The following is a 23,106-nucleotide window of genomic DNA, read 5'->3' on the forward strand; positions in this document are numbered from 1 at the left end:
TTGTAAGCGTAAACTATTCTGCAATGGGAAGACAGTGTCAAACAAAGGTTCATTGCAGATCATCCACGTAAAACGAGGGGCTTTTCTTCAAATAGGCGGAAGTGAATAGCAGCTTAAACCCCGACCAATTGCAGAACACTTCACACATCGGGGGCTATTCGCCAGTACCCACAGTTAAGATCTTAAAGACTAAGTGAAAGCTATGAAACCAAAATAGTCCGATTACCTTGTTTCATATGCGTGGACCACCTTTGGGAACCAAGACATCGGCTAAGGGTTGAAACTGCACATGAAACACCCTTTGTATCCTGTGCTTGCTTCTAAAGCCAATTCGGTCACACAAGAGTAAAAATATAAGGGCAAATAAATATATACGCTCGTACATTGGAACATAAAGCCACATTTATTACCAATCAAAAAGCATGTCTTTACATCGTGCTAACTTTGTCATTCCGAAGTATAATGTGTCCTTGGGACACCGCTCCTCAGTGATCTGAGCTCCCTCCATCACCCCAATCAAGTATAAAAACACGGTCTGATTCTTCCCTTCAGGGGGCCCGAGGCCATGAGCGTCACATCAATACGCCGATAGTTAGTCGCCATGCAAGCATACGCCCATTGGATGCCCTCCAGTGATTCACCTAAGGGCCGACCTCTCGCAGTTGGGCCTGTGGACCGAAGAAGATGCTATGCAGCGCTGCCGCGGGCTAGAGCTGGATGTAAAGATCTTGCAGTGCCGGCTTCACCATCCGAAAAAGCTCCATGAGTAGCTTCATTTGGTTATTGAGCAGCTCTGGGTACGATGGTGCCTGGAACAGATTCTAGAATGCCTTCTCTGTGGCATGGACCTCTTGAGCACCGAAGTAGCGGCCGACGTCTGAAGCGCTCCTCATGAGGTCCCTGAAAGCCTCTGTGGATCGCCATACTTGGGTGAGCTCAATGAACCCATTGCGGCAAAAAATAAACTGATGCAAAAAATGGCTTACCAACAACGATTTGCTTCACTTGCTGCAGCACTTTGCGGTCCGCCCGGGCCTGGGTCTGGACCTCAGCGTATGCCAGGCTCAGGTTCTTGAGCTCCATGGTCACCTTCTTCTCCTCTACCTGAAAGGCGTCGTGATCAATGTACATGCCTTTCTGGGTGTCCTTGACCTTGATGACCCGGGCCTGGTCCTTTCCCCGAGTTACCCTTTCTTCGGCTACCTCCTTCTCGGCCCGAGCGGCTGCAGCCTTTGCTGCTCCGCCTCACGCCGAGCTCTACTTAGCTCAACCTTAAGAGCCTCAAGCTCTGTCACTACGGCTATCAAAACCAAAGGCTCAGGTATTAGCATTATATCATAAAACAACACACAAAGTAAATTTGATAGCATGGTGCTTTTTTAGCCTATACCTTGAGCCTGCTTATCGTAGTTTGTCACGGCAATATGTCCTTGTGAAATGACTTAGTGGTGAGGCCATCGCACCTAGGTGGTAGCTTGAACGGGGTTGGTTGGAATTGAGAGACACAAGTTTTACCCAGGTTCGGCCCTCGTGATGTTGGAAAAAGCCTACATCCTGCTTAATTGATATTGATGATGGTGATGATCTTGATTACAATGGTGCTATTTTGCTACCTCTCATCTCGAGAGCATCTACTTTGATCTTGTCTAATACTTGTCTGTCTACCCCCCTTTGGGGTGCGTTGCCCTTCCTTATATAAGTTGAAGGGGCGCCTTCATGTAGAGTCCTAGTAGGATTACAACTAGTCTCCTTTCTATTTCAAGCCGGAGTCTAGTTCGGGTCTTCTCCTGGCAAGGTTCGTCGGCCGGGTCGTGATCTTCCTGGCTGGGGTTACCCAGTCTGGGCCTTCTCCATGAGCCGGCCTCCAGCCTCTTCGCGAGCTGGCTTTCTACTTGGTTGCACACTGGGCCTTTGGTCCTTGTCGTCCAGGTCGACCCGTTAAGTCAGGTGACTCATGGGCCGCCAAGTGATGGGCCGGGTTACACCTCCTGGCCAGGTCAAACCATGGGGAATATCCCCAACATTAGCTCTAGTTTAATTTGGATTTATACATGTTAAACTTATCCTGAAAAATAACACAAGAACAAATTTGATAGGTTATGCACCGGGTCGAGGGTTCTTCTGGACCAATGTATGTTCATCCTACAGTCCTTGTCATTTCCTTCTTTGAAGACACCCGACCGAGTCAATCTTTGTCAGGTCGTGCAAATTTTCCACACATTGAAATTATTGAGTTACTCCATATCATGACATCATCTCAACCACCTTGATACATGTCCATGATCTCATAACTAATCTTTTTTTAGCAGATATGTCAAACTTTGTCAATGCAAAAGTTCAAGCGCTTCATTCAATGGAATTCCTCTTGGAAAGTCTGAGTCTCTTAGTTACATCACTGGGACGGCTTCAAAATCAACTATATGACGCTGGTTTCTTGCAGAAAAATATTGGGGAAAAAATAATCCATTTGAGTCGGCTTCCAATGCTCTGGTTCGACAAAATTATTGGACTTAAGATATTCTTATGATACTGAGCCGGCTTTGAATACGTCGGCTTGATAAAAAAAATTGGACTTAAGATATCCGTCTGATAATCAGTCAGCTTGAGGATGTAGAGCTTGTTGAGTTGCGATCGTCGAAGTTGCCGAGTTACAAAGATTGATGATGCCGGGTCATGATTGTTCCTGACAATGTGTCATGATTGTTGCTAACAGTAGTTCATGTAATTTGTTGTCCTTGGTTTCTTTAGACCAAATCCTTATAGGAAGGATCCTCCCAGGTTGGGTTTTCCCAGCCCGGGTCAATCTGAATTTTATTTCAACTCCAATATATGTATCAACTGTAACCCCAAGCTCGAGTTAGCACCTTGTGATGACTTGGTGCTTGCTTTTATAATTATAGCTTCAAATTGTTGAGTCGGTTTTCCGGGCCTTTCTATGAATAGCTTGGAGGAGATAAACTTCGCAAATTTCTCAACAAAGAATATGATACCCGGTGACGGTGTCCTGGACTAGGGGGTGCTCACCATGGCCGTATAATCATGGGCCAGTTCGGACAGCTGCCACATACAAGGAAGATTACACAAGACTTGGCGATCAAGACAAGGACTCCTCCCCACCAGCATATTCGGCTAGGACTCTTGTTATCCTAGGCCTCTGGTGCATTATATAAACCGAGGCCAGGCTAGTCGATAGATCATATACAAACAATCATACCATAGGCTAGCTTCTAGGGTTTAGCCTCCTTGATCTCGTGGTAGATCTACTCTTGTACTACCCATATCATCAATATTAATCAAGAAGGAGTAGGGTTTTACCTCCATCTAGAGGGCCCGAACCTGGGTAAAAACATCGTGTCCCTTGTCTTCTATTACCATCCGCCTAGACGCACAGTTCGGGACCCCCTACCCGAGATCCGCCGGTTTTGACACCGACACCCGGTTTGCTCAAAACCGAGAACTTGAAGGTGTACCTCCCTTATATCCATATTACATGTAGCCCCCAAGTCTTAAGAGGGGAATGTAGTGACAGCTTAAGACTTGGTTCAATATAAATGTTGTAACTTTGGAGAAATCTGGGTTGTTCATCTCAGTCACCAGTCATAAACTGAATGTTTTGCATTTTATAAACGAGCAAGAGAGATGAGGGAAGAAGCCACTCAATCGGGGCGATCAGCTCTATATTTATATCATGATTACATGGAGCCTTGGAAGCCAACGAACATACCTCCTCATATCAATCTACAAGCGAGTATAATTAGGAAGATGCGGAGGTATGATATAGCTATACAAGGTATGTACTTTAACATCCCCCTGCAGTCAATGCATCGGATGGACGGACGCATAGAATGTATGGAAAGTCCATGAATAGCTGGACGGTAGACTCTTTGTCATAATATCAGGAAACTGATGCGAAGATGGCACATGAAGAACCCGAATCAGACCGAGAGACACCTTTTCACGATACTGAACCGGGTTGCAAGCCATGTAGATAGCGCTGGCATTTTCACAAAAGACGAGAGTGGCGGTGTGGAGGGGCGATGAAGCTCATGCAGAAGTTGACAAAGCCAAGAACATTCAGCCACAGCGTGAGCCACGACACGATAGTTGGCTTCGTCACTGGAGCGAGAGACTGTAGCCTTGCATTTGGGGACCAGGACAAAGGTTGTCACCGAGATATACCCAATAACGGGAAGTGGACCAGCGAGTATCAGGGCAGCCAGCCCAATCAGCGGCCAAGTACGCGATGAGACTACAAAAAAAATACACTTCCGTGATGATATGTGTTTGTCACAATAGGTCAGGTTTTCTTTCATGCATGTACATCCATGACGATTTTATGACAGAATCAAGATAGTCATACAATTGCTGTTGTAGAAATGTTCCATGACATTACCAAAATTATCATCATGGAAGCACTTCCATGATGATAAATCGCGCGTCATAGAAGTGCTTTCGTCAAGGGTGATCGACATGTGGCATCCACCGTAACGGGTCGCCATTAAGCTATCGGGTTCCGTTTTGGATCCGATAAGCCCTTAATAGCCCCGACCAATGGGGATTTTCCATGTGTAAAATTCTCATTCGTCGGATAATGCACGTGTCAGCTCATCGTTGGGACAGATGTCATCCCTACAATGGACAGAAGACGCCTATGGTATGTCAACATGTGGCACAGCCCAACAGTGGCCCATTTAAGGTAAAAAGGCCGGCCCAGCTAAAGGCCCACCATATTTTTTTAGACACAAGTGGGCTGGCCCATTAACAGCCTGCCATGTTTTGGGTCAAATTAAGGCCCATATCAGATCAGGCCCATTCATAGCCTGTCATGTTCGGGGTCAAATTATGACCCATATTGTATCAGGCCCGTTAATAGTCCACTGTTCTTTTGGGCCCATTCTAAGCCAACTTTGTATTTCAGCCTGTTAGATGCCCGTTTACTAGTTTGGCCCGATAATAGTTTCGGCCTATTAGCAGCCCTTGGTGCATCTCAGACGTTGTCGACCTGGTTTAAGTTTAGGCCATTTAACAGCCCATGCAGAAACTGAGCTATTTCTTGTCCGAACTAACTTTAGGCCTCTTAACGGCCCATAGTCTTTGTGGATAAATTTCAGCCCAACAGGGCTATTGGCCTGTTAATGGCCCGTGTAATAGTTGGGCCTAATTACAGCCCGCGTTGAATCCGGCCTGCTTACAACCCATCTGATTATGGCCCTTGACACTGTTGGGCCTATGGCCCATGTTGATACCAGCCTGCTTAAAGCCCATAATTTTATTGGGCCAAACAGGGCCCGAGATATATTTTGGCCTGTTAACGGCTTGTCCTATTTGGGCGAAACATGGGCCTTAGGCAGTTTCGGACTGTATTGGCCCGCGAGTTTTTCGGCTCAACGCTAGCCCAATCTAGTTTTAGCCTGTTAAAAGCCCATGGCATTCTCTGGCCCAGCTGGCCAGAACTTTACTCGACCTGTTAAAGGCGGAAAACTACAATACGTTTAGACCTGCTAATGGCCCAAGATGATTATAGGCCCATGTTTTAGCCCATATGAGTAACGGGCCAAGCCTGAAGACCGACAACATTGAGATCCATTGAACCTTCCAGCATAAATTACAGCATACCAACCCAGAATAAACCTAAACTATGCCATAAACAAATTACGACATATTACATCCACTTGGCATCAAAGTTCGCCACCAGTGATAATAAAGTGCAACGTGACCACGGATTACATACACTGGGCATCATAGGTAGCCACTAGTGTATATAAATGCACCAACAAAAGAATATAAAAACTGAGAGCACTTTAGAAAGCATTAGGCCTGGCCAGGACGGGCACCGCAAGCAGCCAAACAAGATGATGAGACCTCAATTGTGTCAACGATAGATGCTCTATCCCTAGTTGTATACCACCAAAGCCCGCAAGGCAGTCCTCTGAGATCTTCATTGCATCATTGACATCAAGTTGGTGCTAAGCTGAAGCAAGTCTTTCCGCTTTAAGTTGAGACTGAAGCAGTTGAACTGATTGAGGCAGCGACTGCACAGAGGTTGTCTCACAGCGGCTTGTGAGTAGCTTCAACTCACAGTCTTCATCAAGACAAGACCTTGGGGTCATCTCGCTCTCTTCAAGATGGTTTGGCTCACTATCTTCCCTAAAGTTCTACCTGGCATAAGAGATACGACTTTGAAAGAGAAACAAGAACACAAGTATCAGGTTTCGCAATTATATAAATAAATAAATGGATCTCTTCTGCATAAGGAACATGTTTTTACAACTACAAGATAGAAACTTGCCAGGAGGAGACATAAATGATATCTTCCTCTTCAATGAGGTCATCGGCCACCTTGGTCTAGTTGAGTTACCTTTAAAAGGAAGATCATACACATGGTCTAACATGCAAGAAAACCCGTTGCTGGAGCAATTGGACTGGTTTTTTACTTCCTCCACTTGGGTTAATGAGTATCCTAACACCATGGTCTTTCCTTTAGCAAGAACAGCCTCGGACCATGTACCTTGTGTTGTCTCCATTGCAACAACTATCCCCAAGTCCAAGATTTTTCGGTTTGAAAACTATTGGGTGGATCTGCCAGGTTTCTTTGACTATGTGGAACAATCACGGAGTGCACCAACAAGGAGAACAAATTCTGCAACTCGTTTGATAGAAAAGTTCAAAAGGCTTCGGAATGCTCTTAAACATTGGTACATCAGCCTCTCTAAACTCAAGAAAGCCATTGCACCGTGTAACAAGGTGGTAATATTTTTTGATGATCTTGAGGAGTTAAGGCCTTTAACGAGACCTGAATTTAATTTCAGGAAAATAGTGAAACTTCATATTGAGGAAATTCTCCATCTACAGTTTTTATACTGGAAACAGAGGTGTACCGTTCGGTGGATAAAAGTTGGGGAAGAAAACTCTAAGTTTTTCCGAGCAATGGCAACTGAACGTTTTCGGAGAAACTCAATTTCCACTCTGCAGAATGAAGACGATACTGTTGTCTCTGATCACCAGCAGATGGCTGGTATGTTATGGGGTACATTCAAGGACAGAATGGGTGTTTCTGAAGAGATTGATATGAAGTTTGACTTAGCCTCACTGATTGAACGAGTGAATAATCTGGATAGCTTATGTGCTCCCTTTTCTGAAGAGGAAATAAATGAAGTGCTAAAATCTCTGCCTACTGACAGGGCACCAGGCCCTGATGGTTTTACTGGTTTGTTTGTCAAACGTTGCTGGCACATCATTAAGGATGACTTCTTGCAGTTATTTCAAGATCTCTATGATGGCAAGATCACTATTAGCAGCATCAATGGGTCTTTAATCACCCTAATTCCAAAAAAACTTTCACCTGAAAGTCCTAATGACTTCAGACCTATTTCTTTGACCAACACTTGCCTGAAGTTTTTGACGAAGCTGTTGGCCAACAGATTACAGGGGGTGATCCTAAAGTGCATTCACAAAAATCAATATGGGTTCCTTAAGTGTAGATCTATACATGATTGTATTGCTTGGACTTTAGAATATATCCACCAGTGTCACCAATCCAAGAAACCCATTTTGATTCTCAAGTTGGATTTCGCCAAAGCCTTCGATACTGTTGAACATGATCTAATTCTCCGACTTTTGCATCACAAAGGATTTGATAGCAAATGGATTGGTTGGATAAGAGAGCTACTGTCCTCGGGTACTTCCTCTGTCATTTTAAACGGGGTGCCCGGAAAGCAATTTAGCTGTAAAAGGGGAGTGCGGCAAGGTGATCCACTGTCACCCCTTTTGTTTGTCCTTGCAGCTGACCTGTTGCAAACCCTGGTCAATCATATGCTCAGATCTGGTGTTCTCTCCCTACCTATTGAATCACATGATCCAGAGTTCCCTATAGTGCAATATGCTGATGACACTCTTCTCATTGTACCTACGGTGGATTCGCAGCTTTTAGCTCTGAAGGAAATGCTTCAAGATTTCCATGCCTCCACAGGTCTTCGAGTAAACTTCCATAAATCTTGCATTTTGCCTATTAATGTGGATGATGCAGAAACGGCCCGGTTGGCTGCTGTTTTCGGCTGCCAAGTTGGAACCCTCCCCTTTACTTATCTGGGGCTTCCTGTGGGAACAACTAAACTCAAAATCGAAGACTTGTTTCCTGTGGTTGATAGGGTTGAAAGAAGGTTATCTGCCAGTTCAAGTCTTCTCAATCAGGGTGCTCGGTTACAACTCCTCCAGTCAGTATTGTCCTCTTTGCCTATTTACTTTCTTTGCAGTTTAAGTTTGCCAGCTGGCATTATAAAGCAACTTGAAAGGATTATGAGGTAATGTTTATGGAGAGGAAATTCTGATACTCCTAGGCAATCACTTGCAGCTTGGCCACTTGTGTGCAGACCCAAAGATAAAGGTGGCATGGGGATACTTAATCTCAGTATCCAAAACAGAGCTCTTTTGTCCAAGCACCTATCCAAGTTTTATAACAAAGCAGATATTCCATGGGTTACTCTCATCTGGAACACTTATTATGATGGTGTTGTTCCTCATGGCACAGTTTCATGTGGTTCTTACTGGTGGAGATATCCTTAAGCTTAATGATGTTTTCAGACTCTACTCAGAGGTAATCATCAACATGGGGGACTCTGTTCTTTTTTGGTATGATGCTTGGGTGTTCCTCGGCTCATCTACTCCCCTCAGAGAGAGATTTCAGAGACTATTCTCTTTTGTCATTGATGACAAGGTGTCGGTATGAGAGGTTCTCAGCACACCTAATATGGCTGATCTTTTCCATTTGCCCTTGTCGCTAGAAGCAATGGATGAACTGAATGTTGTCCAGTCTGGTCTTTTTGATCTTCATGCTGATACACAGATACCAGATTACTGGTCATGGACACCTGGTAAAGGGGGTTTCTCTGCTAAGAGTTATTACAGTGTAATGCTTTCTCATATGGCCACAGATACTCCAACCAGGTGGATTTGGGAAAGTAAGGCGACAATGAAGATAAAGGTTTTTGCATGGTTGATGCTAAATGATCGACTCAATACAAGAGACATGCTAGTGAGAAGGCACTGGAGATCCACTCAGGATGATAACACCTGCTTGTTATGCTTCGCCCATGCCCATGAAGATAGAGATCATCTCTTCTTTACATGCCAATTCAGCACAAGAGTATGGAACTACTTGGGCATTCAATGGTTAGCTGGTTTAACACCAACCCAATGTTTATTTGCTGCAAGGAAAAGCTTTGGCAAACCTTTCTTCCGGGAGGTTGTTTATCTAGCAGCTTGGAATATTTGGCTCCTTCGAAATGGCAGAATATTCAGACATGAAAGGCCATCTATTGCTGCTTGGAAGAGAAATTTCATTCATGATGCTACCCTGCACTCTCACAGATTCAAGTCTTCTATTAGGCCGCTGCTGTTAGCTTGGGTTAATTCTTTGCCTTAATTGGTTGTATGTATCCATGTATATATTTGTGCATACGCTGTTAATAGCTCAGTAGGTAAGTAGTTTTTCTTTTCCTTTAGTTACATTTCCTGTACAGAACCTTTTGTTATGCTTGGTGGTTGGGTTTTAATAAAGTGCTGTGGGGCTGTTGCCTCACAGTTTCCAGTCAAAAAAAATACAATTTAAAACTGGTAGTTGTTGCAAACATCCAATCAGATGTAAACACCAAAGTAAACAACAGTGGAGGAAATGATGCCTATCCAAATATGTACTAAAACAAAGTTTGAAGGATTGAGAAGGATGAACTTACATTACATGTTAACACGGGCTGGACAAAGCCCCTCTCCATGTTGATGGAAGGATAATTCAATAAATTCCCCAAAGAAACATCTTTATAAGCGTTGCCATTATTCTACATTTTGCAAAGACGGAATATAGATAAAATAATATTGGAAGAAAGAGAGGATAATGAAGCTCAGGTGCAGAGTGATGATACATAATCAAATAGCAATTAATTAAGTACAACGTTACAAGGCAAAAGGTACTAACAAGAGGAATGCAGGCATCAACGTGTGCAGTAGCACTGGCTTTATTCAACATTTTGGTAAGAGTAAATGTAGATCTGATAATTTGGAGAAAGTGCAGGGCAGGGCAAATAAGATGTAGAGTAATGCTAGACAATCAACTATCTCGCAATGCAACTACAGTAATACCACCGCCATCCGTTATTACTTGTAGCTCAAATGGATGTATCTAGCACTATTAAGTTCTAAATACATCCAATTGATCAACAATTAATTCGATATAGAGGTAGTACATGACAACAGGTACTTACATGAGCAATCCAAAACTTCATAACCATTGTGTTAATTCTACCTTTATATAAGAGTAAATATAGATCTTATAATTTCGAGCAAAGGGAGGATAAAGAAGCGAACATTTACAGTGATGCTACATAATCAAACAACAATGAGTGTAAGTATGCTGACAAAGGGCAAGAGGTACTAACAAGAGCAATGCAGTGACCAGTATTGTTGTGAGATCCTATGATCCTTTGAGCAAGGAGATTCATCTGAAATTAGTTTTCATACAAGAGAGAAGGTAAGGCACATGTAGAAATTTAGGAGTTCAAATTTTGAATTGATATCATAGACAGTACCTGACGCTGGGCTCTCTGTAGTTCTAATAGGGGTTTGTCCAGTGGAGTAGGGGTAAAGTGTGGTACAGTTGGGCCTGTGTTTTCTGTGGCTGCTGAACTATCTCATTTAGCAGGTATCACTACCTTTTTACAAATACCTAGTTTGTACTCCTTGAGGATCTGCACTCACCCTCTTTCTTTTGGACATCTATTACGAAAGAACAACATTTGACTGGAAAAACATAGTATGATGACACATGGAATAGGTACAAAAAATGGATAGGTATGGCATATACTCGTATATGATGCTTAAACTAAGCAGATGGTGGTGTAACAAAGTAGAAGTAGTGCAAGAGGTCATATGCCAAATATGTGCGACCAATACAACCTTGCCAAGTTAGAGCAAGCACCTTGATGGGTGAATAAGATAGGCCATCCTCCACCATGCCATGTTTGTTAGCCAGTGGATTGTTCTACAATATTCCTCTCGTGCGCCCATTCTCATATTCATTTTGATCATGTTCAATACCTGACATGCATGAAAACATAAAAACAAGTGAGATTATCTTTGTAATGGACAAGTGATTCTAATCCAGTACTGCCTCCCTGTAAACCCCTTTGTGCTATCTCTACAATTCTTCTGAGAGATTCCATGCATGCTGTAATTTGGTCTGTGCATTAATATAATGTGGCCTACTACTCAAAATATGAGAGCTCCATAAGTGATTATACTTCGCATATGATAGCTTCAACATATAGTAAAGAAGAACAAGTCGACCTGACCTGATAGATTCAAAATATACCAAGGGAGAACAACTCGACCTGACCAGTCGACCGCAAATGTCTCTGCTACTCTTCCCAACAAGTAACATACTTATTAAAGAAGAGAAGAGGATCATGTTAAGAAGAGCACAACAGCATGCAGATTGAAGATATTACAAGTCTTTCTATACAATGTATGTCCCACCCATGATGAACCAGAGCGCACAGAGAAATACTATTCCTTCCGGTCTCTCCATATGAGGCACACGTGCATTTCGAAATTGAAGTAGGAACATTTAGCTAACCAATTAAACATGTCTCAGTTTTACTAATATCAGCATAATATCAGATTTGAATTTGTACAACTAAGCTTGTTTAGATCGATGGGTGGAGCAGTGCTATTACGACACGAACCACGTAGGCTGATCATGGTCATCATAAAATGGAGAAACCGCAAGCATGATGTGTATAGTGTTGACATGGCAGTGGGATGGCAGATCTGAAGCTCCAAACCGCGCAAAGGGTAGTTAGCAACTGATGTTTGCTTTAAAATAATAACTAAGATTTGGTATGGACAAGAAAGTACAATGAACAAGTGACAAAGAAATGCAATTCTGTTGTCTCTCTATATGTCGTGACATGCATTTGGAAACTCAAGTGGGATCTTTAGCTAACCAACTAAATGTGTATGTTAACTAATATCAATATCATATCACAATCATATCTAAACAACTAAGCTTTGGGATTATGATTGTTGTGTCGTTTAGCTTGAAGGGTGGAGTACAGCTAGTACGACAGAAAGTACCTACACAGATCATAGTAGAGTAGATAAAAGGGGAAAACCCTAAGCATCAACAGTAAAATCAGGAAAGTGGAACTAGCTGGACTATATGGGCTTGTATTGCCGGTACGACAAGAAAGGGTTCGGAAAGGCTTCAGCCCTAAAAGAGGCAGCTCTATTCAACTGAAGGCACAATACTGTTACTATTAGTCTAGACTATCAAAGACGATATAGCTCCCAACATTTCCCGGATATTATGGCAGACCATCTAGAATTGTTGTAAGCATCCATCTGAAGCTACCCAATAGGCCTGTCGACTGCAAATGTCCCTGCTCCACCTCCTGACAAGGAACATATTGTACTACTCCCTCCGTTCTTAAATATAAGTCTCTTAGATATTCGAATGAGGACTACATACGGAGCAAAATGAGTGAATGTATACTCTAAAATTGAGCCGGCGTCGGGGCCCCATCCTGCATCGTCGATGTAGAGCTTGCCGCGACGACTCTTGGTCATCTGGCCCACGGCGTAACCCTGGAGTCCTTCAAAGTTGCCCTCCAAGAACTTGAGACCATCGTGCGATAGCCCCACGGTGGGCGCCAACTATCGTGGTTGTGTCACGGCAGATGTCCTCTTGAAAGGACTTAGTCGTGGAACCATCGCTACGGGTTAGCTTGAAGGGGTTAAAGCGGACAAGGGACGCAAGACAGTTTATACTAGTTCGGCCCCTTCGATGAAGGTAAAAGCCAACGTCTATTTGTGATGGAATTTATGGGGTTTTGATGACCAGGGAGCGAATATGCTTCGCCTAAGTCTCGAGTTGTTGTCTGTTGTCCTGAACCGCCGCCGGGTCGTCCCCTTATATACATGGGTTGACGCCCGTCGGTTTAAGGAGTCCCGAGACCGGCTCATAAGCGTGTCCGGTTCGGTCTCCACTACTTCTATCTTACAATACAAGTTACATACCAAAAGCCGGTTTACAACTGCAGGCCTTAAAACGGTCCTGGGCCCTGGGCCTTACACAACATCCTCATCTGTCTTCATGGGCTTCAAGCATAACCAACTACTGATGAAGTTAACCCAGCCTCTCCTGGCCGGTTTACACCCAATAGTAATATCGCCAACACACCGCCTATGGGTGCGATTTAACATCTGATGCTCAGTTGTGTTAGTCTTGTTATTTATATTAGTTATTTCTGTATTTTATACATTCTTAAAAATGCCATTTCTATGCATATGTTATAACTTTTAAACCATTGGTCCGATTAAAATATGTTATATATGTAAGTTTCTTAGAATTTCGTCAAGTTTCTTAATAAGTTATTTTCACATATGTCAACAATTTTTAACTTGGTGTCTGAATTAAAATTGCTCAAATACCCTTGTAAAATTGCTAAACTCGTAACTAATTAACTTCATTTTGGATCACAAAATTTTATATATGGTTTAGGAAAGTACAAATGTGTAGATTGCAACTAAACTCATAGCTAATTAACTTTATTTTCACATATACCATTGAGTTTCAGGTTAGCAGCTCCTATAATACAGTTTAGGGAAGAACCTTAATTATCCTCATTAAATGCCATGAGGTATTTTTGAGGGATGCTATCTAAATATTTCCCACCTCATTTAATATGACTAGATAGAGTAGTTTACTTCTGTTTCACCGCCTTGCCATGTTGCAGCATTTAATATTGTTGTGTAACTAAATGCCTTTCCGGTTAGTGCTTTCCAAAGGAGTACACTGAGTGTTACATCTCAAGGCGTCTGTTGGGTTGTGATGCAACGAAGAAATTTATGGTTACATCAAATCCCACAATTTATTAAAAGAATACATGTTTTATGAACATATTAAATCACACGGTTCACCTAGAATGTAACATGTGCAATACATAACTAGATTAAAGTGATTTTTTGAACTTTTGCATGTGCTATTGACAGTACAATGCACACGTTCCATCTGACATGTAACGTGTGTGATGACTAGTATCATCGCAAATGGTATATGGGAAGAAACAACAAGAGATAGTTATGCCATCACAAGCAATTTAATGAAACGAATTGGCAGTGATTGACTCCATATTCTCATATGATTCTTGGTTTAGAAATCACGTGGGATGGTTTTATGATTGCAAACATTTCCCTGTGGTCAGTTATGGACTCCCCTATAGCCAACCCACTCAATCACATGGTATCGGAAACATTATGAGGTGCCATGTTGTTAAGACTACAATGTCAATGCCATCTGAAGAAGTTAAAACATGGGTTTTTTACCTGTTTTTGGAAAAATGAAAGATAAAGAATAACCTAACAGATTATTATGAGAGCACAATGATTCATGTTGTTGATGGGCACCTCACATATTGCCATGAGAGCATCAATTATCAATGTTAACTAAGATAGTGATCTTTCCTCGCTCAGGAAGCTTACCTTAATATGACTATAGATATGATGGCCTTGGGTTGCGAAGTGCCACCAAACAAAAAAAATGATAAATATGACCAAGTTTTTTGAGGTGTATATATACCAAGGGTATCAGAAATCAACCCCAACAGGGTGTGCATAAGAACCTAGGCAGGGTGTCCATGCACCAATGTCCTTCCTGACCTTGTTCCTTGGACTTTTGATTCCCTTCCTTTATTAAATTGAACCTCCTAATTTTCCAGACTTCCCCTGGAACTCCAAAAACCTATTTTCACTTAAAGCATAAGTATTGAAAACATGAACTAGCTCTACAAAATTGATTAATATGTTGGTCCAAATAAATTTGAATATTTTTGTAATTAATAGAATTATGGAATGAATAGAACAAAAAACATAGATAAATTAAGAAGATATCATTGGTTCCCTTTTGTAGCCAATGTGCTTTACCGTCAATCTTAGTTTGGATGCTATATAAATAGTAATGCACTTATCACCTGTCAATGTGCGGAATGATTCAGTTCAACAAGCTAAACTTAGATAGGTGATAGATATACTATTTATTTTAAGTTGTAAGACGTGTGCCAAGTTTAGTTCACTTAGTTGTATTCCTCTGGTTAATTTTGCTTCCTTTCTTTCCTCTTGGCCTTACGACCTAACTATTTATACTATCTATAGGGCACGGACATTATAAGAACCTCCAAATGATAGAAACCAAAACACACACCATCTTCACAACATTCTTTGCCTTCTCTCAGAAAAATCACCGACATTCTGCCTTTATACCATGGAGGCCTGGAGGAAGACAACCATGTGTTGCTTGATTCTTTTCTGCCTTATGGCTACATGTAGTAAGTATAATTATCCATAGTATCAGCATTTCGCCGAAGTTTCATGCTGTGCAATGACATATCAACATTGCTGGACACATTCATTCATATTACTTCTCCTAACCTTGTCTATTTATCCATAGGTGAGGTTTCATCTACCGAAAACATGTGCTATCACAACCATTGGAATAAATGCCATCCTGATCAAAATGGAATGTGTCGAGATAGTTGTGTGAAAGACGGATGGGATGATGGACAATGCCGGAACAGGTTTAAAAGACTAAAGGGTGCCAAGTGCGAATGTTACCCTAAGACTTGTGATCATTAGGGAGGCAACATGCGACTTTCTTCTACCAAGTTACTACTATTTATAAATTTACATCGGTTTTAATGATTGACGTCAAACATGTTGTAACACCAATCATGGTGAATACTATATCACCTTCTATTTATTTCTTTATTCCAGACCATTGTATTCAAATTATGATGTTACACAATTATACCTAATTACTGTTTGATGTATCCTTAAACTAAACAGATTTTTGAGTGCTTATTAGCGACATTTGATATTTCACTCGCATGCATCATCCTAGTAATAAATCATATGTTTATTTACTAGGTTTGGTAATCAATGTGAATAAATTAAATGAGCCTTGATGAAAATTTACGATATACCCTAAAAAGTGGGGTAAAGAATCACACATAAGTTCCATCTTTTGTCAGATCAAAGTGGGATGAGACCTCAAATGTATTACTAAGAACACCTCATAGTTGTATCCTTAATCTTAATGTACTGAGCATGCCCATGTTGCTTCAGGCAGCCCCATAAATGATGCTAGACATCACCTCGGGTGTCTTTCAAATTTATACTAGACATGCATCATATTAAATCTCATTGATTCCCAAAAGATTCAATCTAATATAGGTAAAATCATAGCATGAGAAAGATTCAATCCAACAAAAAGAAGCTCAAAATAAGAGGTGAAACCTCATAGATGTCTAGGATCTTTGAATATATTGAGGTGACACCCTATATAGTGCATGAATAACTTTGAATACCATCCGTTGAATTACCTCCGTCCAATGAATGATAGGAGGCAAATCCAAGCATCCGCGTCCAATGGATTAACTAATTGGTTGCACCAGATTGTGCCACCTTGCATCTCTAGACATCTCTATCTTGCCAGTCGTATGAGGTGGTTATGTGGTCTGGCGTGAATGAATCGAAGTTGTAGTAGTATCATGTTGCTATGTGCTTTTCTAGAAATCTGTATCTTGCCAGTTGTAGTAGTATCAATAGTTTGGTTTCCTGGCTCCTGTGCTTGCCTCTAACGCTCACGACCCATTTGGCTAAGAGTGTAAAGGGAGAACCACTACGACTGCGCCGACATTTCAATTGTATCAGCGGCTCAGTGGAGAAAGGCGAAAACTAACTGTCCTTGTAAGCGTAAACTATTCGGCAATGGGAAGACAGTGTCAAACAAAGGTTCGTTGCAGATCATCCACGTAAAACGAGGGGCTTTTCTTCAAATAGGCTGAAGTGAATAGTGGCTTAAACCCCGACCAGTTGCAGAACACTTCACACATCGGGGGCTATTCGCTAGTACCCACAGTTAAGATCTTAAAGACTAAGTGAAAGCTATGAAACCAAAATAGTCGGATTACTTCATTTCATATGCGTGGACCGCCTTTGGGAACCAAGACATCAGCTAAGGGATGAAACTGCACATGAAACACCCTTTGTATCCTGTGCTTGCCTCTAAAGCCAATTCGGTCACACAAGAGTAAAAATATAAGGGAAAATAAATATATACGCTCGTACATTGGAACATAAAGCCACATTTATTACCAAACAAAAAGCATGTCTTTACATCGTGCTAACTTTGTCATTCCGAAGTATAATGTGTCCTTGGGACACCGCTCCTCAGTGATCTGAGCTCCCTCCATCACCCCAATCAAGTACTACTCCACGGTCTGATTCTTCCCTTCAGGGGGCCCGAGGCCATGAGCGTCACATCAATACGCCGATAGTTAGTCGCCATGCAAGCATACGCCCATTGGACGCCCTCCAGTGATTCACCTGAGGGCCGACCTCTCGCAGGTGGGCCTGTGGACCGAAGAAGATGCTATGCAGCGCTGCCGCGGGCCAGAGCTGGACGTAAAGATCTTGCAGTGCCGGCTTCACCATCCGAAAAAGCTCCATGAGTAGCTTCATTTGGTTATTGAGCAGCTCTGGGTACGATGGTGCCTGGAACAGATTCTAGAACGCCTTCTCCGTGGCATGGACCTCTTGAGCACCGAAGTAGCGGGCGACGTCTGAAGCGCTCCTCATGAGGTCCCTGAAAGCCTCTGCGGATCGCCATACTTGGGTGAGCTCAATGAACCCCTTGCGGAAAAAAATACACTGATGCAAAAAACGGCTTACCAACAACGATTTGCTTCACTTGCTGCAGCACTTTGCGGTCCGCCCGGGCTTGGGTCTGGACCTCAGCGTATGCCAGGCTCTTGAGCGCCGTGGTCACCTTCTTGTCCTCTACCTGAAAGGCGTCGTGATCAACGTACATGCCTTTCAGGGTGTCCTTGACCTTGATGACCCAGGCCTGGTCGTTTCCCGGAGTTACCCTTTCTTCGGCTAGCTCCTTCTCGGCCCGAGCGGCTGCAGCCTTTGCTGCTCCGCCTCACGCCGATCTCTACTTAGCTCAACCTTAAGAGCCTCAAGCTCTGTCACTACGGCTATCAAAACCAAAGGCTCAGGTATTAGCATTATATCATAAAACAATACACAAAGTAAATTTGATAGCATGGTGCTTTTTTAGCCTATACCTTGAGCCTGCTTATCGTAGTTTTGTCACGGCAATATGTCCTTGTGAAATGACTTAGTGGTGAGGCCATCGCACCTAGGTGGTAGCTTGAACGGGGTTGGTTGGAGTTGAGAGACACAAGTTCTACCCATGTTCGGCCCCTCGTGATGTTGGAAAAAGCCTACATCCTGCTTAATTGATATTGATGATGGTGATTATCTTGATTACAATGGTGCTATTTTGCTACCTCTCATCTCGAGAGCATCTACTTTGATCTTGTCTAATACTTGTCTGTCTACCCCCCTTTGGGGTGCGTTGCCCTTCCTTATATAAGTTGAAGGGGCGCCTTCATGTAGAGTCCTAGTAGGATTACAACTAGTCTCCTTTCTATTTCAAGCTGGAGTCTAGTTTGGGTCTTCTCCTGGCAAGGTTCGTCGGCCGGGTCGTGATCTTCCTGGCTGGGTTTACCCAGTCTGGGCCTTCTCCATGAGCCGGCCTCCAGCCTCTTCATGAGCTGGCTTTCTACTTGGTTGCACACTGGGCCTTTAGTCCTTGTCGTCCAGGTCGACCCGTTAAGTCAGGTGACTCATGGGCCGCCAAGTGATGGGCCGGGTTACACCTCCTGGCCAGGTCAAACCATGGGGAATATCCCCAACGTTAGCCCTAGTTTAATTTGGATTTATCCATGTTAAACTTATCCTGAAAAATAACACAAGAACAAATTTGATAGGTTATGCACCGGGTCGAGGGTTCTTCTGGACCAACGTATGTTCATCCTACAGTCCTTGTCATTTCCTTCTTTGAAGACACCCGACCGAGTCAATCTTTGTCAGGTCGTGCAAATTTTCCACACATAGAAATTATTGAGTTACTCCATATCATGACATCATCTCAACCACCTTGATACATGTCCATGATCTCATAACTAATCTTTTTTTAGCAGATATGTCAAACTTTGTCAATGCAAAAATTCAAGCGCTTCATCAATGGAATTCCTCTTGGAAAGTCCGAGTCTCTTTGTTACATCACTGGGACGGCTTCAAAATCAACTATATGACGCTGGTTTCTTGTAGAAAAATATTGGGGAAAAAATAATCCATTTGAGTCGGCTTTCAATGCTCTGGTTCGACAAAATTATTGGACTTAAGATATCCTTATGATACTGAGCCGGCTTTGAATACGTCGGCTTGATAAAAAAATTGGACTTAAGATATCCGTCTGATAATCAGTCAGCTTGAGGATGTAGAGCTTGTCGAGTTGCGATCGTCGAAGTTGCCGAGTTACAGAGATTGATGATGCCGGGCCATGATTGTTCCTGACAATGGGTCATGATTGTTGCTAATAGTAGTTCATGTAATTTGTTGTCCTTGGTTTCTTCAGACCAAGTCCTTATAGGAAGGATCCTCCCAGGTTGGGTTTTCCCAGCCCGGGTTAATCTGAATTTTATTTCAACTCCAATATATGTATCAACTGTAACCCCAAGCTCGAGTTAGCACCTTGTGATGACTTGGTGCTTGCTTTTGTAATTATAGCTTCAAATTGTTGAGTCGGTTTTCCGGGCCTTTCTATGAATAGCTTGGAGGAGATAAACTTTGCAAATTTCTCAACAAAGAATATGATACCCGGTGACGGTGTCCTGGACTAGGGGGTGCTCACCATGTCATCTCCTGATCTGTTAGATTGGGCCGAGGACCCCCATGGCCGTATACTCATGGGCTAGTTCGGACAGCTGCCACATACAAGGAAGATTCCACAAGACTTGGCGATCAAGACAAGGACTCCTCCCCACTGGCGTATTCGGCTAGAACTCTTGTTATCCTAGGCCTCTGGTGCATTATATAAACCAAGGCCAGGCTAGTCGATAGATCATATACAAACAATCATACCATAGGCTAGCTTCTAGGGTTTAGCCTCCTTGATCTCGTGGTAGATCTACTCTTGTACTACCCATATCATCAATATTAATCAAGCAGGAGTAGGGTTTTACCTCCATCGAGAGGGCCCGAACCTGGGTAAAAACATCGTGTCCCTTGTCTCCTATTACCATCCGCCTAGACGCACAGTTCGGGACCCCCTACCCAAGATCCGCCGGTTTTGACACGACACCCGGTTTGCTCAAAACTGAGAACTTGAAGGTGTACCTCCCTTATATCCATATTACATGTAGCCCCCAAGTCTTAAGAGGGGAATGTAGTGACAGCTTAAGACTTGGTTCAATATAAATGTTGTAACTTTGGAGAAATCTGGGTTGTACATCTCAGTCACCAGTCATAAACTGAATGTTTTGCATTTTATAAACAAGCAAGAGAGATGAGGGAAAAAGCCACTCAATCGGGGCGATCAGCTCTATATTTATATCACGATTACATGGAGCCTTGGAAGCCAACAAACATACCTCCTCATATCAATCTACAAGTGAGTATAATTAGGAAGATACGGAGGTATGATATAGCTATACAAGGTATGTACTTTAACATCCCCCCGCAGTCAATGCATCGGATGGACGGACGCATAGAATGTATGGAAAGTCCATGAGTAGCTGGACGGTAGACTCTTTGTCATACTATCAGGAAACTAATGCGAAGATGGCACATGATGAACCCGAATTAGACCGAGAGACACCTTTTCACGATGCTGAACTGGGTTGCAAGCCATGTAGATAGCGCTGGCATTTTCACAAAAGACGAGAGTGGTGGTGTGGAGGGGGCGATGAAGCTCATGCAGAAGTTGACAAAGCCAAGAACATTCAGCCACAGCGTGAGCCACGACACGATAGTTGGCTTCGTCACTGGAGCGAGAGACTGTAGCCTTGCATTTGGGGACCAGGACAAAGGTTGTCACCGAGATATACCCAATAACCGGAAGTGGACCAGCGAGTATCAGGGCAGCCAACCCAATCAGCAGCCGAGTACGCGATGAGACTACAAAAAAAATACACTTCCATGATGATACGTGTTTGTCACAATAGGTCAGGTTTTCTTTCATGCATGTACATCCATGACGATTTTATGACAGAATCAAGATAGTCATACAGTTGCTATTGTAGAAATGTTCCATGACATTACCAAAATTATCATCATGGAAGTGTCCACTTCCATGATGATAAATCGCGCGTCATAGAAGTGCTTTCGTCAAGGGTGATCGACATGTGGCATCCACCATAACGGGTCGCTGTTAAGCTATCGGGTTCCGTTTTGGATCCGATAAGCCCTTAATAGCCCCGACCAATGGGGATTTTCCATGTGTAAAATTCTCATTCGTCGGATATTGCACGTGTCAGCTCATCGTTGGGACAGATGTCATCCCTACAATGGACGGAAGACGCCTATGGTATGTCAACATGTGGCACAGCCCAACAGTGGCCCATTTAAGGTAAAAAGGCCGGCTCAGCTAAAGGCCCACCATATTTTTTCAGACACAAGTGGGCTGGCCCATTAACAGCCTGCCATGTTTTGGGTGAAAGTGAGGCCCATATCAGATCGGGCCCATTCATAGCCTATCGTGTTCGGGGTCAAATTATGACCCATATTGTATCAGGCCCGTTAATAGTCCACTGTTCTTTTGGGCCCATTCTAAGCCAACTTTGTATTTCAGCCTATTAAATGCCCGTTTACTAGTTTGGCCCAATAATAGTTTCGGCCTATTAGCAGCCCGTGGTGCATCTCAGACGTTGTCGACCCGGTTTAAGTTTAGGCCATTTAACAGCCCATGCAGAAACTGAGCTATTTCTTGTCCGAACTAACTTTAGGCCTCTTAACGGCCCATAGTCTTTGTGGATAAATTTCAGCCCAATAGGGCTATTGGCTTGTTAATGGGACGTGTAACAGTTGGGCCTAATTACAGCCCGCGTTGAATCCGGCCTCCTTACAACCCATCTGATTATGGCCCTTGACACTGTTGGACCTATGGCCCATGTTGATACCAGCCTGCTTAAAGCCCATAATTTTATTGGGCCAAACAGGGCCCGAGATATATTTTGGCCTGTTAACGGCTTGTCCTATTTGGGAGAAACATGGGCCTTAGGCAGTTTCGGACTGTATTGGCCCGCGAGTTTTTTGGCTCAATGCTAGCCCAATCTAGTTTTAGCCTGTTAAAAGCCCATGGCATTCTCTGGCCCAGCTGGCCAGAACTTTACTCGACCTGTTAAAGGCGGAAAACTACAATACGTTTAGACCTGCTAATGGCCCAAGATGATTATAGGCCCATGTTTTAGCCCATATGAGTAACGGGCCGGCCTGAAGACCAACAACATTGAGATCCATTGAACCTTCCAACATAAATTACAGCATACCAACCCAGAATGAACCTAAACTATGCCATAAACAAATTACGACATATTACATCCACTTGGCATCAAAGTTCGCCACCAGTGATAATAAAGCGCAACGTGACCACGGATTACATACACTAGGCATCATAGGTATCCACTAGTGTATATAAATGCACCGACAAAAGAATATAAAAAACTGAGAGCACTTTAGAAAGCATTAGGCCTGGCCAGGACGGGCACCGCAAGCAGCCAAACAAGATGATGAGACCTCAATTGTGTCAACGATAGATGCTCTATCCCTAGTTGTATACCACCAAAGCCCGCAAGGCAGTCCTCTGAGATCTTCATTGCATCATTGACATCAAGTTGGTGCTAAGCTAAAGCAAGTCTTTCCGCTTTAAGTTGAGACTGAAGCAGTTGAACTGATTGAGGCAGCGACTGCACAGAGGTTGTCTCACAGCGGCTTGTGAGTAGCTTCAACTCACAGTCTTCATCAAGACAGGACCTTAGGATCATCTCGCTCTCTTCAATATGGTTTGGCTCACTATCTTCCCTAAAGTTCTGCCTGGCATAAGAGATACGACTCTGAAAGAGAAACAAGAACACAAGTATCAGGTTTCGCAATTATATAAACAAATAAATGGATCTGTTCTGCATAAGGAACATGTTTTTACAACTACAA

General features: G+C 43.0%; 1 long non-coding RNA gene across 1 annotated transcript; it reads left to right on the top strand.

The window, feature by feature from the left end:
• The first annotated feature begins 15,232 nt into the window (after positions 1 to 15,232).
• LOC123057431 (uncharacterized) lies at positions 15,233 to 15,875 on the top strand. Its single transcript, XR_006426840.1, has 2 exons — positions 15,233 to 15,374; positions 15,497 to 15,875. It is a non-coding gene; the product is annotated as an uncharacterized lncRNA (long non-coding RNA).
• The last annotated feature ends 7,231 nt before the right edge of the window (positions 15,876 to 23,106 follow it).

Source organism: Triticum aestivum, chromosome 3A (assembly GCF_018294505.1).
Source record: "Triticum aestivum cultivar Chinese Spring chromosome 3A, IWGSC CS RefSeq v2.1, whole genome shotgun sequence".
Taxonomy (NCBI): Eukaryota; Viridiplantae; Streptophyta; class Magnoliopsida; order Poales; family Poaceae; genus Triticum; species Triticum aestivum.